Source organism: Pinus tabuliformis, chromosome 1_1 (assembly GCF_031772625.1).
Source record: "Pinus tabuliformis cultivar Carrire ecotype Pingquan chromosome 1_1, CPIR1, whole genome shotgun sequence".
Lineage (NCBI taxonomy): Eukaryota > Viridiplantae > Streptophyta > Pinopsida > Pinales > Pinaceae > Pinus > Pinus tabuliformis.
The window spans coordinates 119,981,015-120,003,713 of record NC_142297.1 but is presented as its reverse complement, the minus strand read 5'-3'; the positions used below and the strand labels follow the sequence as shown (position 1 = coordinate 120,003,713).

Below are 22,699 nucleotides of genomic sequence, written 5' to 3'. Positions count from 1 at the left end.
TATAGATAGAGAGGAATAGAAAGAACCAACCTGTGTCTTGCGCTAATCCTTTGATCCAATCCCTCTCTTCTTTGACAGCCTCCAGCTACCTGCTCCCTTACTTGCCCAGCTTCACCAAGTACCTGTAAGATCACAGAAGAAGAACACTATACAAAGACATGGATCTATATTCATAAACAACTTAGGATCAGATTTAAGTTAACCATACAAATGTAACAAGCATCAATGATACAAAAGCATGCAGGAAAAACTCAGATAGTTTTTATTGATAAACAAGAAAAGATCCAGGAGGAGTTACAACCGATGGTTCCTGACCCAGCATCAACCTCCCAGCAAAGAAGCCCCTCTTCACCTCCAACAAAGCATAGATCACCCAATACTCTGATGTTTGTCTCAAAACCAACAACAATTCCTTACAATGTGCAAAATTCCAGCCTCTGGATCTCTGGGATGAGGGATCCATATATAGATATGTGTAAGGAGGATGAGTCAGCTTGTGATTTGATTAGTGTCTTCTCTCTGTCAGTTCTTGCTTCCACTTGGAGATTGAAGGCCTCTTACTCATCCTTGGTCGAATTCAGTGAGGCAAGTGTCACAGGAGAAGATTCTGGAAGCTTCCATTGTCTCTCCACCTTGCGGAATGACACTGCCATTTGTCATTTCTCACCCAACGCACCCTCACAGTATATTTAGGTGCATTGCAACGCACCTAGCCAGTGTATTTAGGTGCAATGCAACGCACCTAGCCAGTGGAGCAGCTGAAATGATCCTGTTTTGACTTATTCTGAGCAGTTTCTGGTGGAGAACTTCTGGGAGAAGCTGTAATCTATTGACCTTGTTCCTTTAGGGGTTAGAACAACACTTTTAGGGACTTAGGAGCCCTTGGTTTATGGCCATTTCATGCTTGGAGTTGTAAGGCACAAAAATGTCTATAACAGTTGCCCCCTAAAGTATGAGGCCGTTAACCTTTTGGTGTCGGATGAAATGCTTTATTATGAGGATATGAAGTTCTTTCAATGCTGGGAGGAGACTTGTAATAAGATACAATACAATATATTATCTTCATACTGTTTTCATGATCTAGCTGAGGCGGGCATTCCCATGCTCAGTTTTATAAATTAATTTTTATGTACATAGGACAGACAATCGTCTGAGTGTAGATTGATGATTCTGATAGAGCCATCATCCTTTTGGTAGGATGATTATATGTGCTGCAATGATGTACATTTAATGTCTTTATTTCCCTGGATATATATCGCAACCCGGATGGATGAAACTAGATCCGAGGTCTTCAATCTCGTCCGATCTTCACTCGAAGTACAAGTCGATCCATGTGAGAAATGTTCTGAAGTCGAACATGGAAAGACATCGCTTGATTACCAGTCAATGATGTAAATTGTTAACAAGCGCGAGAGGAATCACCGATAATGATAATGATCCTCAAGGTACTGCAGTACAATTCACGTGGTGTGAATAAAGGACTTGGCGTCGAACACCACGCAAAATCTTTCGGTCGAAGTTCATTGATGTAAACATGTCGCCGGAAGTGAGAAACTTGCCATTAAGGCATGCAAGCTTCAAAGTACTAAATGGAGTGTTCCTAGATCAACTTCTTGGATAATGAGCTGATTTCGACAAGAAGTGATCCGTCACAGGAGGGCCTTAATGAATCCCACATCAATGACACGGAACGGAGCAAATGATTTTGATGGAGGTGAAAACGATCTGATGATATACGGTTCAGGGTGGCGGTCATGAAAGAATGGAGTATAATGTATGGTAGTGGGTGAGACACAGGTGGCTTCTCTGGATGACTTATCTTGAACATGTCGGCGACACTGATGTGATGGATTGGTAGCATTAACCCCAAATGTGGATGGTATGGTGTGACAATTGCGATGTGACCGGTGAATGAAACAACCCAACCCGACTCGGACACGGAGTGGAAGTGTCATGTTCAAGAGCGACTTGCTACCAATAAAGATTCTTTGAGTTTTCTTCCCAATTTTTTCCCCAGTCATTGCTGACCAGTACCTCTTTATTTTTGTCAAGCTTGAGGAGGATAACATATGCTTGTTCTATAATTTGCCCTTCGGGCAAACCCATCGCTATGTTTTAACGAGCCTAGCGATAGTGAAACTCGTTCTCGTCTAAAGACAAGTTTGTCGCTATTAATATTTTTAACGAGTTTAACGACAAAGATAACTCGGTCCTTTTCAATTTTAGAGAGTCTGAAAAGGTACGTAAAGGTAACTCCAAAATTTCTTTTTCGTCATCTAATCCCTTAAGTCCGAAAAAGTATAAAACAATACAAAAGGGATGAATTTTCGATAGTTTTAACGAGCCGAACAAAACAAGCGCTCGATCGTTTTGTGTAATAATCCCTCAGGTCCAAAAAGATTAAAATCTAGATGAGGGATAGCACTTCATGTCCCTTTAACGAGCTGGAAGGCCAAGGACTCGGCAATCTTTTCATATTTTACGAGTCAGTTGAAAAGAGCTTAAAGAAGACTCGTCTTTTGAGGAACGAGTGATAAAACGAGTAGCAGCTGATTCCAGGTAAGGTTTGGAATTTTCAAATCACGGCAGTGTCACAAGGATGGCTAGTGAAATCACTCTTCGCAGCTGTTCCTCAAAATGGGTAAACAATCAAGTGGAGGTGAATGATCGGCCAATGAAAAAGTGGAGGTGTCGGTGCAAACACGACCAAGGCTTTAATGGCTGAAGTACTACATTCACGGTGGTTATTTACCGGGGAATAGTTCATTTTTTAATGAGCTTAAACGCGGGTGGAAACATTTGCTCATGTCTTATGTTTATTTTTTAACAAGCTTGAACTATGTGCTAAAACTGCTCGATTAATCCAGTCGTGTGATAAGAATGTCTCATATAAAACGGCAACTTTTAGAGTTTTGCCCCACATCCTTTCTTTATGCAAGTTAGGAAACGACCAATCCAAAAAATAGATAAATGATCACTCTTTGCTTGCACTCCAAAAGGTTTGCATGCCCCCAGGTATAAAATAGAGTTTCAAGGTTACCCCTACTTCTTTCCGATAAAACATTGTTTTACCGAGAGAGGCCTACCTCTTACAGGTTACCCAAAGATTGCTTTATTCACAGCGCAAACAAAACACTTCTTCGGCGATGTTTACTGAAATAGACAAAGGTGAGTGAAGGAGGCTACTCCACTCACATAACTTTGACAAGAGAATCTTGTTCTAGAATAACCCTCTTTTCCACTCACGGACGGGGTACAGACTAGTCATATTCTCCCGCGGAAACCTACCCTATACCCGAAGTTTTCCTGCCGAAGCAGACCAGGGTGCATGCCCCCTGGGTTTCAGTCATATCCCTCTGAATTACTCGCGCTCATCGGGAGGACGGACTGGATATTGAGACATTTCTTGTGTGAAAAGACCATTCAGGGATGGTATATGACTATTTTCTCTGTATGATCCAGGAAATGAAAGCTGGTCCACGAGCTTGACCACTCTTCCTTTGTGCGGAAAACACATTACTCTAAAGAGTGAGGAGACAATTGCTCCCATGCAATAAATATAGTCTCGTCCAAGGAGTAGATTTTAATCCAGGGGTCCTTGAACTACCATTACATTCATGTGAAATGTTTTCCTTCTCAATGTTATGGGCACATCGGGAAGGATCCCTAACGGTCGACTGGTTCCTTTATCAAAGCCTATCAAATTTCTCATCTCAGGCAAAAGCGATGGTGAACCAAGCGCTTTCCAAGCAGTTGAGGAAAGGATACTCACAGAAGCCTCCTCATCTATGATGGTACCAGCCATAACCATTCTATATATTTGAACGATAATTCGGAATGGTACGCTTGCTGGTAAACGGGGTCTGCCTAGTTGATTCCAGTCGAAGGAGACAACTAGGTTGCTTGGAGGTGGGACCGAATAGACGGCCGGGTACGGCTCTGACGAACTTCCTTCCTGCGGTAAAGGAACGGGTAAATTGCCCCCTTGTTCGTCGGAGTCTGTGTTTATGAAGAGAATTTGGACGGTATCATCCTTGTTCTCTTCAGTGACTATATCATCTGAAGATGAAACCTCTGAAGGCAAGACTGGGTCAACTGCCGCCTCGACCTTTTGACTTTCGTCTGGTATGGGTCCAGATGGTTTATCTTCAATGATAGGTGCTTCAGCCGACCACCTGAGTGGGCCAGCCGGATTTTCAACTAGTGACGGACTCGGTAAGAGTTTTTTATATCTAGGAGGAAGTCGTAACGGTGAAACCGGACGATCATCCAAAACTATTTTAGCTTCATCTAAGAAGGGACAACGGTGGACGGCATGATCGCCTTCGCACAGTTTACAAGGAAATCTACATTTCCCTTTTTGTCCTGGGGCTTCACTTTCACTAGTTGATGGTGTACTTTCAACATGATCATCAGAGGTTGATGACACCGAGTTGTGCAAACAAGGAGACTAGTCCCTTAAGATCCGAGGGATGCAAGGACAATCTCTGTGAAAGTGGTCTCCTTTGCAAATGACACATGGTTATTTAGGCCTGGTCGGTGCAGCGTGTGGATTTTCGTTAGACGACACTCGTTTTCCCCCATTCGCCTTTGGCTCCTTCTTCTTCTTCTCTTTCTTCTTCTTTTCCTTCTTCTCCTTAGGAACTTGACTTTTGGCTTTACCAGCCCCATCAAGCGAAGAGGAAGGAGGAGAGGCAGAATTAGAGGAAGTAGAAGGTTGGTGGGCAACTCTGGACTCGTCTAATTGCTGATTCGATTGTTCAGGAATAGTGGTGTTCTGAACGACAGAGGTTGAGAAGAGCCATACAGGCAAACCAATTGTCAGCCCTAGAAGCGACAATGTGGCCATATGGGGCGCACCAACATCTCCCCAAGAGGAGAAGGGACTAGGATTTCCTCCAAGGGGAATTCCTTGGTTGGTAGACTCCATTTTCTCAACCCAAGATCAACGTAGGAAAGGGTAATGAATATTTCGTTTAAAATAAATTTTTATACACTTTGACACAACTTGTTTTTTTGAGTTTTTAAGATTCGAGAAAAAACAAAAGATGACTCTAGTCTCCTTCGATTTTTAATGAGCCTGAAGTGACAAGTGCTCAGATGGACCTTTTCTGTTAAGGAGTCTGAAAAGGAACGAAAGGGACTGCTCTGGAGATCTAGGTAGAGGGAGTACCAAACCAATCGCAAAACTACAGAATAATTTTTACGGTACGGCAGTCAATCTTCCAGAATGCTGTGTTCAGTGCATTGCGATCGATAGGGCAGCAGACACAGCTTCCTATGGATAAAGGATTTAAGCCTATAGGGGTCTCCCAAAATATACTCGACAGTACGTGGGAGCACAAGACCGTACTGGCACTTATCATCTCAAAGTGGAGGAATCACCCAACCATCAGTGAGGACAACAGTTACCAGGCTTTACGACGCCGGAATACGTCTCTAGCCTAGACCTCTAAATGTTGTGCGTTAAGTTCCAAAGCGTTGTTAGATTCATTGAATTTATTTTAAGTTGATCTTGCTTATGAAGTTTTCCTTTTGGGTTCACCACGAGATGTAGATGTAATTCCTAAAATGCAATCTAAAGATGATAAACAAACTTTTATCTCTTTTGTGCAATGAAAATCCTAGCTACTAGAGGAAAAGAAAGACACAATATTTTCACAAAGAGCAAAGAGCACACTGTAAATGCACTTTCCTAAATCAAGCCAAATAGACTGTCTATATGCAAATGCACATGCATGTATTTGTTTTCGACTTTCTTAGTATTGATGCTAAAAAGAAAGTTGATGTACAAATCTGAATTTATTTTCAAGCGACAAATATAAACAAGTTCTTTTTCGAAATCAAAAACAGAGATGATTACGACACCTTGCGATTTTGAAATGAACACTTGTAATTGACACTAGAAAATCACAAATTCATACCAAAGGCAATAGTAACAGTATAATCGACCATCAACAGCAATAAAACTTTATCCTATGATCGAAATCGACACTTGCGACAGATCCAAATCAAAGGACGACAGTACGACTATTCTACTTTTGCAATGGAAAACTGTAAACGACTCAAAAAACACACAAAAACATCTACAGATCTTTTGTACAAAGGAGGCAGAATAACAGCAAGGAAAAGGGGTTTTAAACAGACATATACTGATCACAGGCAGCAAAATTCAGAGATAGAACTGGAGAAAATGAAGCACAAGAACCACAGCTGCACAGGGCTAATCTGATCAGCGCACCTGTAACACAGAGAAACTGCAATGCAGCGCAGATTGCCCTTTCGAGAAGTGCGCTGAAATTCAGGATCTCTTAACAATACCTGCACTGGGCCAGAAACGAGAATTTGTCCAGGTTCTGGGTCACATTTTGCAGTTCAGTCTTTGGTTTTTGGCCGAGTAAAAGCAATCATTAATGCACAATCAGGGGTAGATCTAAGGAGGGTCTAAGAGCTATCACAAGGGCAATCAGATAGTTTGTGAATCAGCTGTTCAAATCATAAACAGATCCAGTGAATGGATTGAAGCAGCAGATGTCTACTTTGCATTTGTTATGGCAAATGCAGTTCGAATGCTACTGATAATTTTATGAAACAAACAACAAAGAGATACACAAACAAACTAATTAGACATTCTCCCCAGTGGAGTCGCCATTTTGTTACCGGGAAAAGTGTCTATTTAGAACTATCCCACTAAGGTGTGACAGCTGCCTTAGAAACAAACAGAGAAAAACTACTTTTGTATTTCCTTTATGAACTATAGATAGAGAGGAATAGAAAGAACCAACCTATGTCTTGCGCTAATCCTTTGATCCAATCCCTCTCTTCTTTGACAGCCTCCAGCTGCCTGCTCCCTTACTTGCCCAGCTTCACCAAGTACCTATAAGATCACAAAAGAAGAACACTATACAAAGACATTGATCTATATTCATAAACAACTTAGGATCAAATTTAAGTTAACCATACAAATGTAACAAGCATCAATGATACAAAAGCATGGAGGAAAACTCAAATAGTTTTTATTGATAAACAAGAAAAGATCCAGGAGGAGTTACAACCGATGGTTCCTGACCCAACATCAACCTCCCAGCAAAGAAGCCCCTCTTCACCTCCAACAAAGCATAGATCACCCAAGACTCTAATGTTTTTCTCAAAACCAACAACAATTCCTTAAAATGTGCAAAATTCCAGCCTCTGGATCTCTAGGATGATGGATCCATATATAGATATGTGTAAGGAGGATGAGTCAGCTTGTGATTTGATTAGTGTCTTCTCTCTGTCAGTTCTTGCTTCCACTTGGAGACTGAAGGCCTCTTACTCATCCTTGGTCAAATTCAGTGAGGCAAGTGTCATAGGAGAAGATTCTGGAAGCTTCCATTGTCTCTCCACCTCGCAGAATGACACTGCCATTTGTCATTTCTCGCCCAACGCACCCTCACAGTGTATTTAGGTGCATTGCAATGCACCTAGCCAGTGTATTTAGGTGCAATGCAACGCACCTAGCCAGTGGAGCAGCTGAAATGATCCTGTTTTGACTTATTCTGAGCAGTTTCTGGTGGAGAACTTCTGGGAGAAGTTGTAATCTGTTGACCTTGTTCCTTTAGGGGTTAGAACAACACTTTTAGGGACTTAGGAGCCCTTAGTTTATGTACATTTCGTGCTTGGAGTTGTAAGGCACAAAAATTTCTATAACAAGGTGGATATTGGTGGCAACCCACCTATTCCACCTACACCCCCCAGTCAGTTTCATATGTTTCCTTAATTTTAGCACAATTTACTATTTTTGGCAGCTTTTTGGGTCCTGAACTTCCGGAGCCATTTTGAGGTCGTAAACAAATTTTTTTTGGGAAAATTCCTTAGGTGATTGCTATGGAAATCGCATCGGCAATTGTAGTCCTCAGAAATATCTTTCTAGCGAGGTATCATACACGCCAAACAGAGATAATATGACCAAGTTACAAGCCCAGGAAGTTGGGTTCCCAACTAACCCCAACGGGGCGCATAAACTCTTGGTGTTACATCTCCTCGGGTTAGGATTTTGGTTGTTTAGGGTTTTCTCTTATTGTTCAATAATAAAAAAACCCTTTAGCCTCATTGTAACTTAGTTTAGAGGCATGTATATTCCACCACATCTCTTCTCAGAGATAAGATACCATCACCTGAGCTATCTTATTTCCATTCTGTTTGTAAGCATAGTTCAATATGTTTCTATTAATGAAAGGAAGTGTTTTTCTGCTGCATCTTTGTGTTTATAAGTATATCTATAATTTGTTGCATTCATGTTTAAGTTTGGATCAGTGGCATCAGAGCGGTCTGCTCTTTCTCTATTTTTCCTTGTATGTCCCCAATGAGGTCAGGGTATAAAGAGTTGAGGCTTGATCTGGTTGAACCATTGTAGGATCAACCTTGCAAAACCTGATGACCTCCCATGGCAAAAGAAAAGAAAAATGAGGGGGTAGGAGATCCTTTCAAAATGTTTCTTGAGGAAGCCCTCGAGTGACATAGGGACGTGATGATGGATAAGTTTCCCCAGATCCTTCGATGGTTACCCACAGGCGATGCATCTTCATTCAACAGCCACTCTGGAGGCGCCACTCCTTTTAAGGTACAAGTTAACTTTGATATTCCCATATTCGAAGGACTGATAGATGAAGATGTCATAGATAAATGGTTAAATCTATTGGAAGGATAATTTTTCAGTTCGTGACTTTTCCAATCAGAAAAAGATTACGTTTTCACTTCTCAAACCCACCCCACAAGTCAAGGATTGGTGGGAAACCTACTGTGAACAAAATGAAAAGAGTGAACCCTCACTGTTTTTAGCTACACCCACTTGGAATTATTTTTGAGATGCCATCAAGGAACAATATTATCCTGTCAGGAGCTATGAAGATAAATACATAAAGTGGACCACGCTACTGTAGGTTTTAACCCCGCATAGAAATTACCTGCATACAAATTCTAAAACATAGAAAATAAACAATCTGAGAGCATAACACATAAAACACATATACACACACATTTTCCCACTGGATCCCAAAACCAGGACTACCAGCTTGATATTTCATTATGTTCCTTTCAATGTTACAATACATATTTATACATGCTGAAGCATCCAATACCATGGACCAAAAACCAGTGCGTCCAAAACCATGTGTGGAAAACATGCACAAAACCATAGGTAGGTCCGCCGGACGATCCCCAAATTTTGGTAACATTTTGGGCTCATTTGGCCTACTTACCTTGCTCAACCCTTCATTTTTTATCACTTATGCATCATTTCTTAGTATATTCATGTTATTTGTAGGAAGGAGGGCAGTCATTATGCCTATGTGGCTAATACATGTTTATTTCATGTTTTTTTGACATTAAATGGAGCAAAACCACGCAGATGAAGGCAAGGAGACAGCCAAGGTGGCATTGCGGTTTTGTAGGAAGGTTGTCCACAGCCTTGAATGACCTTCCTCGTGATCTCCACCCCAACTCCGAGCTCCAACAGTTATCACCACCGAGCTAGAAGGCAGCCAACAGATTCTAAAGGAACAGCAGTTTACTTTTAGTTGGACAGCCAAGCCCCACTAATTTAGGAGGCCAGCTTGGCCCTCATAATGTATAAATCTTGAGGCTGTAGCCTTCGATGGGGACTTTTGAACCTTTGTTGCAGATTTTGAATCACGAGCTATAGCTCTGTTTTGCTCTTTGTAAGCCATTTTTGGCATGTTGTTAGACTTATGATTATGATCTTTTAATAAAAGGCAGGCAGATTTGAGTTCAATTCTGAGTTCTTAGAGGAGCTATAGCTCTCAGGTTTGGGCCCAACCTGAGAGCAATAGGCCTCCTTTCTTTGTATTGTTACTTGTCTTTTCTTCAGCATCATATTTCTTGTCCTTTACATGCACTTGGAAACACAGTTTGTTGATTTGGATTTCTTGGTGTGGTTACATAGGTTAATGTTATGAACAAAGTTTCTTTCAGTAGTTTAGATTAGAGTAAGGATTGGAGTTAATCAGAGTTCGAAAAAAGGTTGAATGCACACTCACTTTCACCTCTGTTTGGGGACGGGAACTGCAGACCGTGCCAACTACCAAAAACACTGTTTCATATGTTCATGCAAGCTTTAACGCAATAATTTCAGTTGTAGGAGTGTCCATGCACTTAGATTTTGTGGAGCAGCTCTTTGTTTCAGCACCATGCACGATTCTCCCTTAACTTACATTGTTGTTCTTTGGTTTTTAATAAAACAGTGAGAGTAGATTGATGACATTTCGATGATACTCAAGACAGAGGTGATTTGTTCCATTTACACTGTACAGCACCACTTTATCATTTCCTTATCCTTCTCAGCCGTGTCTAAGCCATCTCCTTACCTCCCAGCTAGATCATTTGCCCACCAACTCTTCTATTATCCACGTTGTTTTATCTTTTTGGCCTTCCATTGCCTCCACCCTTCTATCGACCAACCAGCTTTACACACCCCCTCTCCATCTCGTCTCTCTGTCCATAAGCCATCACAAGATCCCCTCTCATCCTGCCTATCCACCCATACAGCTCATTCACTCCTCCATCACCCAAAACTCCGATTGCAGAACATCCTGTAGAAATTAGCAGACTTCCTGTAGAAATCCCGAGCTTCCTGTAGGATCCCCTGCAGACATCCTGTAGAAGCTTGCAAACACGGTTTCCAGGCATCTGAACGTTGTGAACTTCTGTGGAATGATGTTAGGGATCCCCTGGAACCTCTCAGAGTCCTCCTGACCTTTTCCAAGCCTTCCTCCCCTTGAACTACCCCTGCACAGTCAAGACCCAGTAAGAAGCACAGTCATAATAACTCCAACCACTTGAGAAAAAATACAAAAACATGTTCTCTTCAGATGAAAGTAGTTTAGACTCATGCATCTCATCTCACTAGAAGTAATGGCATCATTTTTAGAAGTTGCATTCCCACCATTGCATCGTAAGGATTAAGCTGGTCAAATTAGGGTTTACTAGGGTTTCCATGTTTTGTTGGCTTTCAGTTCATTCTTGCAAAGTAGGTTAATTTCCTTTGAGATAGCTTTCGTTCATCACTTAAAAAGCTTCTTCTGAGAACATATAGAAGTTTGCTTGAGCCCTAGCGGACTTGTGCCAGCTGACCAAGTGACAGATACGACAAGAGCTAGTACTTGTGCATACAGCACCGTCACTTCCAAGTTTTTTACGAACTACCGGGTTGATAAAATTAGAGAAGGAAGTTCTAGGAGTTGTAGCATTATTGCTACAATACTGGAGCCCACCATCTTTTTGGCGCCGTTGCTGGGGAAGCGTCAAAGTATTAGTAATTGTTGCTTTTCTTCTATTTTCCTACTCTCGCCTTCTGCCAAGTAGTTTATTTCATTTCCATTATGCAAAAGTAGCATAGACAATTCCTACTTTCATAGATTAGCATTTCAATTCCGCAATTTCAATTTTGCAAGCATAGATTAGCATTTCAATTCTGCAAGCGTAGACTAGCATTTCCATTCCTGCAATTCCATTTGAGCAAAGTAGACTAGTTCTTTCCTGCTTTCATTTCAATTCTGCATTTTCATTTCAGCAAGATAGTTAGTTGTAGATCAATCTGTTTCAGTTTTTGCAGGTACCAAAGGAAAAAACAAAAGCAATCAAAAAAGTCTTTCCATTTCATGCCTCGTAGGAATCGAGATAAAACAGGCAAATTCTTACCCAACACCCCCACCACATCACTGAGTCACCCTTCTCTCTTCTTCGGTGACAGTGATCCAGAAGAACCTATACGTGAACCTCCTGAGATATACGAAGATCCTATAGCAGAAGAAGAATTAGATACCATCCCATATGAAGCTATGGCTGACAATAGAGGAGAAGATGAGAGAATAGAAGGTGCCTTCCCCATCCGAGAAACCAATGGAGACATGAAAATGAAGAACATTAGCCCCTCCGCTTTACCTCACTTCCATGGACTGACTACTGAAGATCCTGATACCTTCCTGTTTGAGTTTGTTGTCCTTTGTCGAACCTATGACTATACTGAAGATGAGCAGAAGCTGAAACTCTTCCCTTCAACTCTTAAGGATGCAGCATTACGCTGGTTCATGGGCTTACCTGGGAATAGTATCACCACTTGGGCTCAGATGCAGCAAGCTTTCAATACCAAGTACCGAGACTACTGTAGGTCCAAGGAAACCAAGGGAGAAATATTTTGGATGACCATGGGAAATGATGAGTCCTTAGAGGATTATGAGGAATGGTTCCAACTTAGCTATAAACGGGCCAGGTGCACACTTGACCCTGAATCCCTCAATTTGGTCCTGCTCCGAGGAGTCCCTGAAGACCTCTTAGATACCCTTCACATGTCAGCTGGAGGAGATATTTACCAACTGCCTTATGAGGACATCAAGACTGTGTTTAGGAACCACTCTAGGGCAGCCCAGAAACGAGGTAGAGGAAACCTCCTCTCAGCTGGTATTCCTTTCTCCAAACATGAGTTTGCAAATCAATTAGAGGATCTCAAAAGTGAGGTTAGATAGACCATTGCCATGCAACTTGACACATTCAGGATCCAGCAGAAGAAGGAAGAAGCTGAGAGGGCTTTGGCTATCTTCTGCCCTAGATGTACAAGGAGACACCCTAAGAACGAATGCCCATTACATTCGGTTGAGGTATGTTTCGTTTGTGAGGAGGACCATCCCATAAATCAATGTCCAACCTTACCTGGGCTTAAAGCCATATACCAAGGGACAGAAGCCCCCACTGAACCTCTCTATTTCTTGAACCAAAGGAGGCCACAAGGACCTAGACCTTACCGGCAGGGGATGCAAGGGGCACCCCAAGCTTATTACAGCCCCAACCAATCTACTCCTATGCCTTCTTGGGGTCCCCCTGCTCATCCTTCCTGGTCTATGCCTCCTCTATGGTCTTATCCACCTCAGTACCCTACTCAACCCACTACTCATTCATATCACTCACATGCCCAGCCACAGCCTCAGTGGAATGCACCTCAATCGGGGTGGAGGCCCCAGTGCAACACTCCTCCCGCCATTTTGCCTCCACCACCAGTTCAACCTCAACCATTACCTCCTGCTCCTCCAAGGAAACCTCAAATGCCTGCTCAACCGAACTCGAACCCCAACAATAGACAGGCCCAGCAGGTATACACTGGGGAAACATCATGTCCTACCTATGCTGTGGAGATCCAGGAGATCAATCTTCGATCTGGAAAGACTCTTCCGGATCACCAACCTCCTCCCCCAGAGGACGAGGAAGACAAACAGGAAAGTGAACCAAAGGCTATTCCACCCTTTCCTGAGAGACTAACAGCCACCACACAACCCAACCCAGAGGAGGATGAGCTTCTGGGAGAGCTCAAGTAGTTGTGTGTGAAAATACCACTTCTCCAATCCATCAAGGATGTGCCAATATACAACAAACTGGTTAAGGAGAAGTGTTTCAAACACCCAGACAGGCGAAAGAGAGATGCTTCAACCATCAATGTCTTAGGACAACTATCTGACCTTATGTTAGGACAAGTCATCTGCCCAAAGTATCTAGATCCTGGGAGTCCTGTAGTAGATGTCCACATCAATGGCACCATCATACCGCACACCTTGATTGATCTGGGGGCTTCCATTAATGTGATGACCAGGGATACCATGCTCAAACTCAATCTTCAGGGTTCCCTGAGGAAGACCTCGACAGTCCTGCAACTATCAGATCGCTCCACCATGACTCCCGAATGGATTGTGGAGGATGTCTTGGTCTCTGTCGACTCTTGGGAATACCCTGCAGATTTCTTGGTTCTGCAACCAAAGGCAAAGCTTACTGGATATCCTCTTATTTTGGGAAGGCCTTGGTTAGCCACTGCAGATGCTTACATAAGTTGCCGTGCAGAAAACATGACCATAAAAAATGGTCCTATGTCCAAGCAACTAGCCCTATACCCTCCTACCCAACCCTCCTTAGAGCATGACTTACCACTTTGGTTGGAGGAAGGAGAAGAGGATGAGGTGTACTCGGTACCTTTGTGCACCCTAGACACCACTAGAAGAGACCCCCCAACCGAGGATGACTTGATTGAGACCTTGATCCAGAATCCACCTCCCAGTGCACTATCCTTAGAGAAATTGGTGGAGGATGCCCAAGCCAGCACCTTAGTGGACCTTTGTGCAACTAACCCTGTCACTCCCAGAGTCAAGAATGTGGAGTTCGGCCCTGAGAGAACGTTAAAGATCAGCTCCTCCCTATCTCCTTCCTAGGAAAAGGAGCTGTGTAGCCTGTTGGCTAGTCATCTAGATGCTTTTGCTTGGAGCTATAAGGAGATGAAAGGAGTCCATCCTTCGGTCTGTACCCATCACATATACATCAAAGAGGATTGTAAACCGGTTAGGCAACCCCAGAGGAGAATGAATCCAGCCCTTAAGGACATTGTCAAGGAAGAATTGCAAAAACTGTTGGATGCCGGATTCATTTACCCCATCTCAGATAGTGAATGGGTGTCCCCTCTGGTGTTGGTTCCCAAGAAAAATGGGAAGTGGAGAATCTGTGTGGACTACCGAGAACTAAACAAAGCTACCAAGAAAGACCATTTCCCTCTACCTTTCATAGATCAAGTGTTGGATGGACTGGCAGGAAAGAAGTTCTTCTCTTTCCTAGATGGGTTTAGCGGGTACAACCAAATCCAAATCAGCCCGGAAGACCAAGATAAAACCACCTTCACTTGTCCTTGGGGTACCTTTGCCTACCGAGTTCTTCCCTTGGGGCTATGCAATGCTCCTGCTACCTTCCAGAGAGCTGTCTTGAGCATCTTCTCGGAGCTGGTCCATGATGAGGTGGAAATCTATATGGATGACTTCACTCCTTATGGGTCCAACTTCCAGGAAGCATTGTCCAATCTGGGAAAAGTCCTAACCAAATGCATTGATATGAACCTATCCCTTAGTCCTGAAAAATGTGAATTCTTGATGACTAAAGGGACCGTGCTAGGCCATACCATTTCTTGCTAAGGGTTACAAGTGGATCCTAACAAAATTGCTCTCATCAAGAGGGTTCCACCTCCCAAAAGGTAAGGGATGTTCGGAGTTTCTTAGGATTAGCAGGGTATTACAGGAGATTCATTAAAGACTTCAGCAAGCTAGCCTCGCCATTGTTTGGCCTGTTGGCAAAAGATGTGGAGTTTAAATGGACTGACGATTGTCATAGGGCTCTGAATGAATTAAAGGACAAGTTAGTGTCTGCCCCAATCTTGAGAGGTCCAAACTGGGCCCTACCTTTCCACATCCACACTGATGCCTCAAACAAAGCCATAGGGGTAGCTTTAGGACAAGTTGAACAAAAACTTCCATATGCCATTTACTTTGTTAGCAAAAACTTATCCAAAGCTGAACTGAATTACACTGTAACCGAGAAAGAATTCTTGGCTGTGGTCCATGCACTGAACAAGTTCCGACATTATATCACTGGCTATCAAACTTTTGTACATACGGATCATGCTACAATTAGATATTTAATGAATAAACCAGATGTGAATGCTCGTATTATTAGATGGTTACTTTTGTTGCAACAGTTTGATTTTACCATTGTTGGCAAACCAGGTAAAGAAAATGTTGTTGCTGACTTTTTATCTAGATTGGATTTGTCTGCAGATGAGGATGGAACAGTGGATGACCAGATGCCCGATGAACATCTGTTTGCTATCTCAATACTCTCTCCATGGTTTGCTGATATAGCAAACTACCTTGTTTCAGCACAGTTCCCTCCGCACCTATCTTCAAGAGAGAAGAGCAGAATCATCAGAAAAAGTGCCTCATTTACTTGGATCGGGGGCAACCTGTTCAAGCTTGGCCCTGATCAGATCTTAAGGCATTGTGTAAGGGAGGAGGAAGTCTTTGATATCCTCCTCACCTGTCATGATGGGCCTTGTGGAGGACATTTTGCAGCAAAGAGGACTGCCTTCAAAATCCTGCAGGCAGGCTAGTATTGGCCCACACTTCATCAAGATGTCAGAAGGTATACCAGCCAATGTGACCGATGCCAAAGAATGGGGAAACCGACTCAAAGGGATGAGATGCCTCTCCAACCTCAAGTGACTCTTGAGCCATTTGAGAAGTGGGGTATGGACTTTGTGGGTCCAATCAACCCTCCTTCGAGGCAAAGGTCTTACATCATTGTGTGCACCGACTACCTGACAAAGTGGGCAGAGACTAAAGCAATCAAAGCAGCAACAGAAGAAAAGGTGGCTGAGTTCTTAAGAGAGAACATCTTCTACAAATTTGGCTACCCAAGAGAGCTGGTCACCGATCAAGGGAGCCAGTTCATATCCAACTTAATTGAAGACCTACTAATTCATCACAAAATCAAGCATAGGACTTCCACCCCCTATCATCCTCAGGAAAATGGGCAAGTGGAAGTCACCAACAGAGCATTGGAAGGGATTTTGACTAAGGTGGTGAGCAGCAGTAGGAAAGATTGGGCAGATCGCCTGGTTGAGGCCACATGGGCTTACAACACCACCTGGAAGACCACCACCGGCTTCACACCTTATGAGCTGGTCTATGGGAAGAAAGCTTTGCTGTCCATTGAATTTGAATACAACACTTTGAGGATGGCAGCTCAGCTGGACCTAGATCTCAGCCATGCACAACAAGAAAGGTTATTGCAGCTGAATGGACTGGACGAGCACCGAATGCAGGCCCTCCTTCACTCAGAAGTGGTTCAACTTCAGAGAAAGGTGCGGCATGACCAACACCTCAATGACAAGCAATTCCAGCCAGGAGATTGGGCATTGTTGTATGACTCCAGGCACAAAGATTTCAAGGGGAAGCTGAGAACCAGATGGTTGGGACCATATGCAGTGGAAAAATGTCATGACAATGGATCTTTTCTTATTCGGACCATTGATGAGGAGTCCATCCCCATGCTTGTCAATGGGCATCGACTGAAGATCTACAGGAAACCTCTCTCAAGACAAGAGTTCATCAAAACTATGGAGAAATCAGTGTTGGTCATAGAGAAGGGTTCTGCCTCTGCTTTGGGCATACCCTGAAAGATCTAAAAAAAAAAAAAATAAATAAAGATCCTTGGGGGAAAACCTTTCTGAGGCTCCCAAGGCAGGTGGTAGGGGTGAAAACCTCATTGAGGCGCCCCTATTGTCTTTCAAAAAAAAAAAGAAAAAAGAGATTTAAAAAAAGATCCTTGACTGAAAACCTCTCTGAGGCGCTTAAGGCAGATGGTAAGGGTGAAAACCTCATTGAGGCGCCCCTGCTATCTTTCAAAAAAAAAAACAAAAAAAAACAATAAGCAAAAAAGACAGGGACAACAAGTTTATAATGTGGAAATGCATGCAGGTTGCAGGTGTTCTATGAAGGAGAGTAGGTCTCTCAACTCAAAGTCAAGGATCCTTATCATACTACCAGGGGACCTCACCAGCACCTCCTCCAAGAATACTCATCTTCTCCAAGGTATGGGCACGATTTCATCACAGCTTAGTCTTCTACAGGAAGTCACAGACTTTCTACAGGAAGTTACAGACTTTCTACAGGAAGTACAGAATTTCTACAGGAAGTTCTGTATTTTTACAGGAAACTTCCTGTAGAAGTTTTGAACGGCCCAGAACTGATTATATGAGGAGATCTAACGACCAAGGTTCGGTTTGGACGCATGCAAGCTACTATTTTCACCCTTACACACTGTTGTCACCTCCTTCTACCACCGCTGTTGACATGCAATGAAGGTACCTACACAATCAAGGCAGATCATTGAGATTCAAGAGAAAGCAATTTTTTGTTAATGAAAAAACGTTGAGATGTCGTGCCATACCCATCCCAGCTATCTAAGAGCCCTGTGAGCATGATCGTGGGGCCACCGTCTTCACCGTGCAGCATGCACCTGAGGAGGAAAAACTGCTACAGGACATCCTGCAGGAGTCCCGTAGCAGTTAAGCCAACTAGAGTGCACACCATTCCACCGCCTGCAACATGCAAAGATCACGCGGGCGCATGCAACCGAAGCATCAAATTCATCGTCAACGGCCTATAAAGAGGAACCTCCGAACCTGTGCAATCACGCAGCAGCAAACAAATCGACTCATCATCGTCCAAAAGCCTGAAGAATCGTGTCGCGGCCGCACAGGTAAGTGCCTCGCCCTTTCTTCCGTCAAATTGCATGAATTTTAATTTGGAATGTTTGCGAAGTGTAAAGTGAATGGGTTGAGCGGTCGTATGGCCATTCGACTGGCCACGTCGACCAATCAGTGGTCTAGTCGGATGTTTGAACGGTGGTCGTGCCAAAAAGGAACGAGCAGTGCACACGTGAGAGCCATCTAGTCGGGAAAAACGAGTTTTAACAGAAGTGATGGCGGCGGATCTACGGGGAATGATGCGGCAGTAAGGGAACTCGCAGACGAATGATGGAGTGACATCGTCCAACAGTCCGGCAGGGACAGCTCACCCCCGCGCCACGGATTCCGCCGAATTCAAATATAATCGGCTAGATTGCCACCCCACGCATTTATCATTCACCATTTGAAAGTCGAGTGATCATCCGGATCCCTCTGCAGCTCGACACTCCAAGTCTTTGGCCGTTCGAACGCCTGTTAAGCAGCACAGAGAGCGCAGACCCACTGCAGTATCCTCCGGAATTCGCGCGCTGCTTCTACAGGAAAGTTGTTTCTACAGGAAATTGGGTTCCTCACGTCAAAAGGTGGCGGATTCAAAAGGTAAGCCTGAACCTTCCATGCAATTGGTTTTGAGGGTGGCAGAATCGACGTCTACAGTCTGGTCGTAAGAAAATTTTGCAAATATTGTCTGTTGTTGCATGAATTGTCGTCCTACAGGATGTGAGTTATAGTTAAACCGTGTTAAGGTCGTCGAGAGATAAGTTTTGTGAATTGTATGCGTGGCAGAGGCGTAATTCTACGCTCTGTCCCAGTTAGCCAATTTTCTTCCGCACCCACCACCTCCAGTTAACGTCGCAAGTTTTTTACCATGCCGGGTGGGTTCATCAGAAGGGAACCAACCGACTCCTCAAAGCTAAGAGAAAATCCTAAGGTGGTGGAGCCCTTCACGCGAGCGCAATGGATATCATTCTGTGACAAATTGCAGGGCTATGACGACGAGGTGGCAGAGGAGTTTTTGCAAGCTCTGAGGCCGAAATCCAAAACATTGGCCACCGTTAACTTTAGGGGTTTGAGTCTCAGACTCACCCCACAATTCATCAGCCGAGTTACTAAGCTCCCAATGGGATTACCATGGGATAAAGAAGAAAGGAAATTGGGCCAACAGGCTAAGAAAGACTTCTTTCCACCAGAGGAGGAATTCTCAGAAGATAAAAATGGGGTTCGTAGAACCAGTTTACTGCCACTGTGGAGCGAAGTTAGCCTTCAGATTATGAAGTACATCACCTGCGAAGGCCGTTTTAGCATTGTATATGGGTACCATTTTCGGTTACTCATGGAATTAAGGCACCAGATGGACCTACCTGTAGAAAACAAACTCAGTCTCCCCTACTTTCTACTACAGTCTCTGATTGAGTGTGCCACCAAGTTGAAAGAAGGCACACCAGACCAGGTAGCCCACCATGGACTCATCAAACTCCTCGTGGAGGATGCGCTCCACACATAAAAGGTTCCTCTCTCATGGGAAGCCTTCAGAAATTTGACTAAGGATGGTGATATAAAGATGCTGACCGAAGAGCTCGGTTCATCTAGCAGTGAGGAGAAAGAGTCAGTGCCCGCAGGGAAGAAAGAAAAAGGCCAGAAGACCATGACCACGGAGCAGAAGAAAAAGCAAGAGAAGAAACAAGAGAAAAAGGGTGCCAAAGAGAAGGATGACACACCCATTTTGACAGCCAGAGAAAAAAGATTACAAAGCAGAGTGGACAAGACTGAGCAGGTCCACATCAGCAAAGGCACCACGTCGGCAGCCGCAACCAAGTCAAAAAGTAAAACACCCTCAGCAAAGAAATCTAAAGTGGTGCCACCTGTCTCTACAGGAAAACCGAAACCGGCTTCTACAGGAAGCCCGAAATCAGCTGAAAAAGGGCCTTCTACAGGAAGCCCGAAATTAACTAAAACAGGGTCTTCTACAGGAAGCCCTGAAAAGCCGAAACCCAAGGAGAAGAAAGCTGACATTCTTGCAAGGGAGGCAGCAGCTGTGCTGGCCGCCCTCAGCACACCTCCTAAGCCAAAGGAGAAGAGAAAGAGGGAGACCCCTCTATATTTTAAAGCTAGAAGAAGTGTGAGAATAAAAACGGGCAAGCCACAGCCTCCGTCCAGCAGCCCAATCATTATCGAAGATGCCCCTACTTCACCCAAGGAGAGGTCCCCCTCGAAGATATTAGTCATCTATGAGAGGGGGAGCCCGAAGAAAACTACTTGGAAAGAAAGGATAGACCAATTGACTACAAAAGCTCGGCTACAGGATGCTGAGGATGCTCTACAGGAAACCTTAGCCAGGCTTAAAGAAACTGAGAGAATGGAAGGAGAAGCACCCTCATCACCACTGAGGGAGGGCGAAGTAGAGCCACCAAAAGAAGTGGAGAAAGAGCATATACCAGAGTCCAGCCCTCAGCCAAGTCTGAGTTCATAATACAACTTTTTAGAGGTTGGCAAAATTATACCTCAGAAATTTACTGTGCCACTGTTTTTTTCATTGGAGGAAGAAAGAGTCCGTACACACACGTGGATGAAAATAGCCAAGTCAAAGGGTGTGGCGGACATAGGTCCCTTGCAGGAGCAGCTCAAGGAGGCCATAAGTGAATTGTCCATGGTTAAACATGTGGAAAATTGCCAACGAGTGTTCCTACAGGAGGAAAACCAAAAGCTGAGATTACAGCTACAGGAGCTGAGGACAGGAACAGGTACACCCTCCAATGACACCACAGCAGAACAGCAAGGCAAAAAGGAACTTCACACCGGTCTTGGGGAGCCAACCACACATCTACAGGAAGCAGAACAGCAAGCACAAATTGAGGTGAAAGCTCTCAGACAACAGCTGCAGCAGAAAGAGGCACAATTGGCCTGCATGGCCAGTTGGGCCATGGATGCTATACAATGCAGGCAGCCAGCCAAATCCTATGGCCTATACTTGAAAGACCAATGGCTGCAATTTCAAATCAATACCTTGGTGCAAAGAGGTATCTCTCAGCTCCAAGACCTGCAGCAATTCACTGAAGTATGCAGCACCAGCTCATCAGAGGATAAGGCCAAATTATCGGAGTTCTACCTCCATAATTTGGCCCTGCCTAATGTAGTTTCATGGGATCCCAATACGGCCTTGGGAGATATGCAATTAATGGCATTTGCCTCATGGCTGAACCATGAGGACAAAAGAGCAGCAGAAGCCAAAGCGGTCATGAACCGAGAGCTGAATGAGCCATTACTCATCAGACCAGAACCAGGGGATCCAGTTGCACTAATCTCGGCACACCAACATTTTTCCACTGACCCTCAAGCTTCATTGAGATATATGGATCAACAGGCCCAAGCCATAGCTCATTTTGAGGACATGGAGAGACTATTAGGAGACAACGTTGTCCAAGCATGCACTCGCAGATGGAATACATTGGCCCACAGTCTGAAAATCCGAGAGTATCATACCCCAACTCGGATGAGGGAAGCTCTAGTACGAGTAGCCCTCTATAAGAAATCCATGCAAAACCTCCAGGCCAGCTGGATTGGCCTCAAACTAAGCCCACCACTGCTGCTACGATTAATGGAGGGCAGCACAGAGAAGGATGATAATGAACAGTGGGAAGAGGTGAACAGAAAGGCTGGGTTTCATATCAGCAAGGAGGACACTATTACAGAGGCTTGGGATGTAAGGGTGGAAGTAAAGGTAATGAAGGATGAAGAGTTGGACTAGTTGCTCAAGGACGAGCAAATATTTTAGCTGGGGGGTGATGATGAGCCCCAAATTTTGGTAACATTTTGGGCTCATTTGGCCTACTTACCTTGCTCAACCCTTCATTTTTTATCACTTATGCATCATTTCTTAGTATATTCATGTTATTTGTAGGAAGGAGGGCAGTCATTATGCCTATGTGGCTAATACATGTTTATTTCATGTTTTTTTGACATTAAATGGAGCAAAACCACGCAGATGAAGGCAAGGAGACAGCCAAGGTGGCATTGCGGTTTTGTAGGAAGGTTGTCCACAACCTTGAATGACCTTCCTCGTGATCTCCACCCCAACTACGAGCTCCAACAGTTATCACCACCGAGCTAGAAGGCAGCCAACGGATTCTAAAGGAACAGCAGTTTACTTTTAGTTGGACAGCCAAGCCCCACTAATTTAGGAGGCCAGCTTGGCCCTCATAATGTATAAATCTTGAGGCTGTAGCCTTCGATGGGGACTTTTGAACCTTTGTTGCAGATTTTGAATCACGAGCTATAGCTCTGTTTTTCTCTTTGTACGCCATTTTTGGCATGTTGTTAGACTTATGATTATGATCTTTTAATAAAAGGCAGGCAGATTTGAGTTTAATTCTGAGTTCTTAGAGGAGCTATAGCTCTCAGGTTTGGGCCCAACCTGAGAGCAATAGGCCTCCTTTCTTTGTATTGTTACTTGTCTTTTCTTCAGCATCATATTTCTTGTCCTTTACATGCCCTTGGAAACACAGTTTGCTGATTCGGATTTCTTGGTGTGGTTACATAGGTTAATGTTATGAACAAAGTTGCTTTCAGTAGTTTAGATTAGAGTAAGGATTGGAGTTA

At 43.8% G+C, this 22,699-nt stretch overlaps 2 pseudogenes; both read left to right on the top strand.

The window, feature by feature from the left end:
• LOC149211937 (large ribosomal subunit protein uL3-like) overlaps positions 1–22,699 on the top strand; it is a 103,202-nt pseudogene that overhangs the window by 38,308 nt on the left and 42,195 nt on the right.
• Positions 1–22,699, top strand: part of LOC149211938 (acyl-lipid (9-3)-desaturase-like) — a 65,794-nt pseudogene that overhangs the window by 37,227 nt on the left and 5,868 nt on the right.